This window comes from Gossypium arboreum, chromosome 8 (genome assembly GCF_025698485.1).
Source record: "Gossypium arboreum isolate Shixiya-1 chromosome 8, ASM2569848v2, whole genome shotgun sequence".
NCBI lineage: Eukaryota > Viridiplantae > Streptophyta > Magnoliopsida > Malvales > Malvaceae > Gossypium > Gossypium arboreum.
In genome coordinates, this window is record NC_069077.1 from 38330046 (window position 1) to 38336734 (window position 6689).

The following is a 6689-nucleotide window of genomic DNA, read 5'->3' on the forward strand; positions in this document are numbered from 1 at the left end:
ATATGGCTACCTAGTTTGATCAAGTCATTCATGTGCTGTGAGAAAGAATGGGTGAAATTATTTCTGGAATCCAATAATAATCTAAACCAGTTCCTTGTGTAGTTGTTTTTCGAAACATGATCTTGTTTTGTAGGGAAGCTGCTGCTAATATTGTAATATGTCTGGTAAGCTTTTTGTTAAATAAAAAACCTATAAATCTTAATTTCAAGCCACTTCAAAAATAATCATTCATAAGAAGAGAGGATAGAGATATCTTAGTGTCACGGTACTAGATTATTTAGCCCCATGACAAAAGCACTAATAAGATTTTATTTAAATAAAAATCATATTCCATTACATTACCAGGCTTGATTGACAAATACCATCCATGTTAATTACATATATTTTTATTTGCTATTACTTTATTTTCTGTTTTTATATTATATCAAGATTATTAGTTTAGATGTAAATACTTTATATGATGTAGCCATAAATATTTTATATTCCTTGGGCTGCCCAATTGAAATAGAGTTTGCAATTTAAGGTTAAACTGTTTTTTCATAAAATTTAATAATTGAATCGTAACTTAAATCACATCCCATAGGAATATACAAAATTGTTTATGAATAAGACTCGGTCAAGTTAACGTAGAAGTTATTTATCCAAGATCTACACCTAGCGTGTAAAATTTTTTATTTTTATTTATACCCATTGTAATGTATAAAATATATTAAACTATTGTATATTTTATATTAATATTTATATATTTTATAATTATTTTTAACAAAATAAACTGATTTAGTTGATTTTAATTTAAAATATTTTAAACTTAAAACCAATTTAATTCAAACTAAATTCATCAATTTAATAATTAATGGCAAAATCCAACCACTTTACCAAATCTAATTGGAAGACATGCTATGGTTAACAATGTTTGTACCTTTGAATAATTAGTTATTTTGCCTTCCACCTTTATTAAAAATATCATTTTAATTTTATATTTAAATTTTTTATCTTTTTAATCTTTGAATTTATACCGCTTACCAAATTACCCTAAATAGATAAAAATCAACGCCTATTAACTTTGCTAACGTGCACCCACATAGCAATCCAAGTATATGCCATATCATCAATTAATTAATTTATAAAAAATAAATATATTTTTTATAATTTTAATAATAATATTTAATGTTCTAATAATTTTTTAAAATTTAAAAAATCATTAATTGTTTATGTGCATCCACATGGCAATTCACGTATATACCCACATCACCAAAGCTAATGTCTGTTAACTTTTCCATCCATTTTGGGATGATTTGACAAATAATGCAAGTTTAATAACTAAAAATGACGAAAAATTTAATAAATGACTAAAAAGATTTTTTTAAATTAGATGGCCAAATAAATCATTATAGCCAAAAAAAATTTGTGAAATTTATGTCAAAATCAAATAATTTTTTAATTAACAAGAAAAGAAAAAAAGAAAAAGAGCTTTGTTGGTATATTAACCCAAAAATCAAACATCATCTTTCCCACTTGAACAAAGAAAAATGATTAACGAAATATTAACGTCCTTATCTAAATTTTGGAGTTTATTAATTAAAAAATGGTTAATCTCACGTTAATCTAACTTCTTTTCTTTTGTCATACGGACTTTTTACGTTAACTTGGTTCACAGATAACATCAGACAATACATTTATCTCTTTGGACTTTACACTTTCCACCACCCTTAATTGTAATATCTATATTATTCATAACCTTTCGCTTGAGTTTACAGATCAGTTAATTTAATAATAAAAGAAATCAATTAAAATTTTGAATTGCAAAATAAAATCTAACGGTATTTAATTTTTTTTTAATAATCATTTTATATGTTTTAATCTTATTTGCTTTTTTAGACACAATGCCTAGAACTACCCATAGTCTCTCCAACTCATAAATAGGAAAATAATTCGGTTTAGCGACTCAAACTTACATTCTTCTGTATTAACAATAATATTCATGATAATTGAATTATTTAAGTTTTAAATTTATTATATTTAAATTAAACATTCTTTAGGGATAAATTAAAACTTTTTTTTCTGAAAAGTTGTTTTCACCCATTTTATAGTGTGATAAATTTTAAAATACTAGGAATACAGTATGCGTGGCTTTATAAAGTAACTATTTAATATATCAAATTCTATTTTTTTATTTCCTAAGATTTTAATTTTAATTATATGAAATTTTGCATTTTATAAAATTTAGGAATTTAGTTTATTTACAAAGGCTATATTGACTTTTTAAATTTTATTAAATGTAAAATAATATTTGATATATATATATTTGAAATTATTTTTAAATTTTATTAAGTAATGAAATATTTAAGTATACAATTTATCAATATGTTTTAACTACAATATTGTAAATTTCTTTCAAAAGTATTGAGAGAATAAAAATTTTAAAAACTTCTCACAATTGAAATATAAATGCAAAAATATCAATAAATATAATTTACTAATTAATACTTAAAATTTAAAATGCATAAATGCTAAAAATAGTAACCGCAAATCTAATACTATCAATATATGAGCATTTAGAAATTTAATGCCTAACAATAATTTTATTAAAGTAAAAATAAAACCAATAAACTTTGGTTAAATTATCCAAATTACCTTGATTTATTCAATGTAGAATGCAAAATATTACATCTACATAGATATAAATTGAAATTGTCCAAATCACACTTATTTTTATATAAAAGCTATTAAAATATTTAATTTAAATAAAATTCTATCTCCCATTACATAATATATCCTATATGATATGAAATAAAATATCTAGTACCAATTTAATATTACTATTATCAAAATCTTTTTGGAAATCGACTTTTATTTCTTAAAAAAAATGAAGATGTAAGTCGCCACCAATCACTTTCACGAGGTGTGGTCGGATCACCTCATAATTTAATCATCTTAATAAGAGGTTTGATTTATTAAAACAATGTTTTTCGGTATACAAAATCCAGAAATGGATTCGGGAGTCAGTTACGCATGAGGAATGATTAGCACCCTCGTGACGCCCAAAATTGGTATCTAATTGATTACTTGATGTCTTAGCATTGAGAATTGAAAGTTTGAAAAGAATTTAAAGCACAATCCCACCTTGCATAATGATTTTTTTTAATTAAAATCACTTAAGTAAATTAAAACTTGTGTAAAAGTCCTCTTTATCTCGAGGTAACCAAAACGTAAAGACCACGTCCCGTAAGTTAGGACACGATATCTCAGATCCTCGAAAATAAGCTTGTCCATTATTTAATAACTATTTAAATCTCACGAGTTTTAGTTTAAAAATGGATATTTGGTTATCTAGGTTTAAAGAGAAAGTCGAACCCTGTAAGTTAGGGCGCAACTTCTCAAATCTCCAAATATAGAACATTGCTTTGATTTTAAAAATTTTCCCTTTTTTATGCATCAAGTAAAAACGAATGTAACATTTAAAGTAATGTGCATTTAACTTATTTAGGCATAGTTTAGAAACGGATAAATATATTTAAACACGGTTTGTGGCATGGTTGTAGCAAAAATAAAATAAAATGCTAGTATAATAGAATGCTTATTAAAAACTAAATTGCTATACGAGTTCAAATAATATTATAAATAAGATATAAGAAATGAAATAATAGTAGCGATAGTAATAATAATGTATCATGAATAATATAACTGTAATAATAATGATGATAATTTTGTTTGGTGACAACAAGAATAATAATAATCATAATACCATAATAAAATAAATGAGGTAACTCAAAATAAAATAAAATGGAAGCTGCATGATTAAAAAGATAAATAGAGATAACGTGAAAGTGCCAAGAATGATAAAAGAAATAATAAAATAATAAGAACAAAAAATAAAATAAAATAATAATGGCAATAATAATAAATTAGGAAAAATGTACAAATAAAAGAATGTAAACAATCTAATTTTTAAGTATATAAAAATAAAGAAGTAATAAACAAATAAATAGAAAATAGAAAAAAACAGCTTGTAAAAGGTTGAATTTAAAAACAAAGGATTAAATTGAAATTTAAATGAAATTAAGGGGGCATAAATTGTAAATAATAAAATAATAAAATAATAAAATAATAAAATAGAAAAAAGGACCAAAATAACATGCGCGAAAAGAAACAGGGACGAAATGAGAAATTATCCCAAACTTCTTTATGTGCACCGTGTAACACCCCTTACCCGTTACCGTCGCCGGAACAGGATATAAGGTATTACCAGAACATAACACATACCATTAAACATAATCAAGATGTAAATATGTCATCCAATTTGATAGTGCATCGTATAACATATGTCTTGAACAATATTAGCCCACTTTAATGGCTTGTACAAAGTATCTGGTCGAGTACTAAAACTAATATTTTAACCTAGACAAATATGACACGTAACAAAATAATTAAGCCTACTATACATGCCATAATTCAAAACGTTTAGTTCAAATACCCTAAAGTATGATAGTGCGGATAGATCTTCACGATCCTTAACTCCCGAGCAAGTCAAGAACACTATAAGACAAAAGAGAGAAACAAAGTAAGCTTATAGCTTAGTAAGTAAGTATGTAAATACTAATTAAAGAATCTAACATGTTTACACAACAATTCAAGTTTATCTACTTTAACTTCACTATTCATTCCACTTTGATTAAGCTGTCTCTGCTGCGTCATATTCACTAAATAAATCATAACTCGAGTTACCAAACTCGAAATTCAAATCCGTAAAATTTCCCTGAATCTAGACTCATAAAGATTTTTGCTAATTTTTTTTCTATAATTTTTGGTTCAGCCGATTAGTACAGTTTATTAGTTAAAGTTTCCCCTGTTACACAGCTCGACTGATCTGACCTCTGTTCACTACAAATTGAATTTCTCTCAGTACACAATTCAAACAACCCTGAAGTCTGTTTCATTTAAAAATAGTCTCAATAAGGAATTTAGGCATGTAAACTATATTTCTTAATTTGCTTTGTACAATTTTTAATGATTTTTCAAAGTTGGAACAGGGGATCACGTATTCATCCTGAGCAAGTCACATACAATTGTAAATATCTCAAAATATAGAATTCCTTTGCTTGCTCTGTTTCTTTTATATGAAAGTAGACTCATTAAACTTTAATTTCACATCTCATTCAACCTCTAATTATATTCCTCCCATTTTTGGTGATTTTTCAAAATCACGTCACTGCTACCATATAAAAATAGTTTTAATGCTAATTTCACTCTTTCACAAATTCTTTATGCTAACCTCATTTTATCTTATATATGTATATACCACAAATCATTTTCACCACATTTCATTCACCATAAGTGTAGGTCCAAACCACAATATCACCACAAAACCATCCCGTTGAACAATTCGGATCAATCCTCGATATTTAATGGTTTCAAAGACACACCCCCACCATCATACTTCGCTTAGTTCGGCTCTCTTGTACACATGGTGAACACTTAGTACCACTCATGCGACCTAGCCGATTTGTCTCGTAGCTCTCTTGTCTACATGGTGTCCGTCACTTGGAATCACGCATGCACCCAGCTACATTTATCTTTCACGTAGCTCTCTTGTCTACATGGTGTCCTTCACTTGGAATCACGCATGCGACCTAGCTACATTTATCTTTCACGTAGCTCTCTTGTCTACATGGGATACATCTCGTATCACACATGTGACCTAGCTACTACAGGGTGTCTCAGTAGCTTTCTTGTACACATGATGTGCACTCGGCATCATACATGTGACCTAGCTACGCTCCATCTATTTTATTCGATTTTTCCAATGTTCAACCGGATCTCTCTCTCTATTATTTATTTCCATTCTTCCAATAGTCGATTTATACTTCAACATCAGCTAGTATATACATATAATAGGCTGAAATATAAGAATATACATGAAATTATTGTAATATTTACATACAAACTTACCTTGGTGCAAAATGTGGAAATTTTGCAATTTAATCCAAAACTTTTTCCTTCCCCTGCTCGAGATCAATTCCGCCTTTCTTGATCTATAATAACACATTTAGCTCATTTAATACTCATACTATTTATTTCAATCCAAAATCACATCATGGAAAAATTACATTTTGCCCCTAACTTTTACAAAATTACATTTTTGCCCCTAGGCTCTGGAATTAATTTCAGCCCTTATTCCTATGTTTTATGATATGCTGAACATTTTCTCTTCTACAACCACATCAAATTCTCACTCTATCATATAGTTATGAACAATAGGTATTTTTACCGATTATGCTGCTTTTACTCGCTTTCACTTAAAACCGAGTAGCACAAGTTATTTAACATAATTTAAAACCTCATATTCTATCATAAAACATCAAAATACACAAATTTCACCTATGGGTATTTTTCCAAATGTGAACCCTAGGTTAAATTATTACTAGCATAAGCTTAATCGAGCTTCCGGATTCCAAAACGTAAAGAACATTAAAACGGGCTTGGAATCACTTACTATGGAGCTTGAAAATTGAAGAAACCCTAGCTATGGAGAGAGGGAGAATTCGGCAGCAACTAAGGAGGATGATGACCAATTTTGTGTTATTTTTCCCATTTTATTTCATTTAATATCCAAATGACCAAAATGCCCTCCTTACTAAACTTTCAAAAATTCCTTCCATGTCCTAATTTTGTCCATGAACTTAAAATTG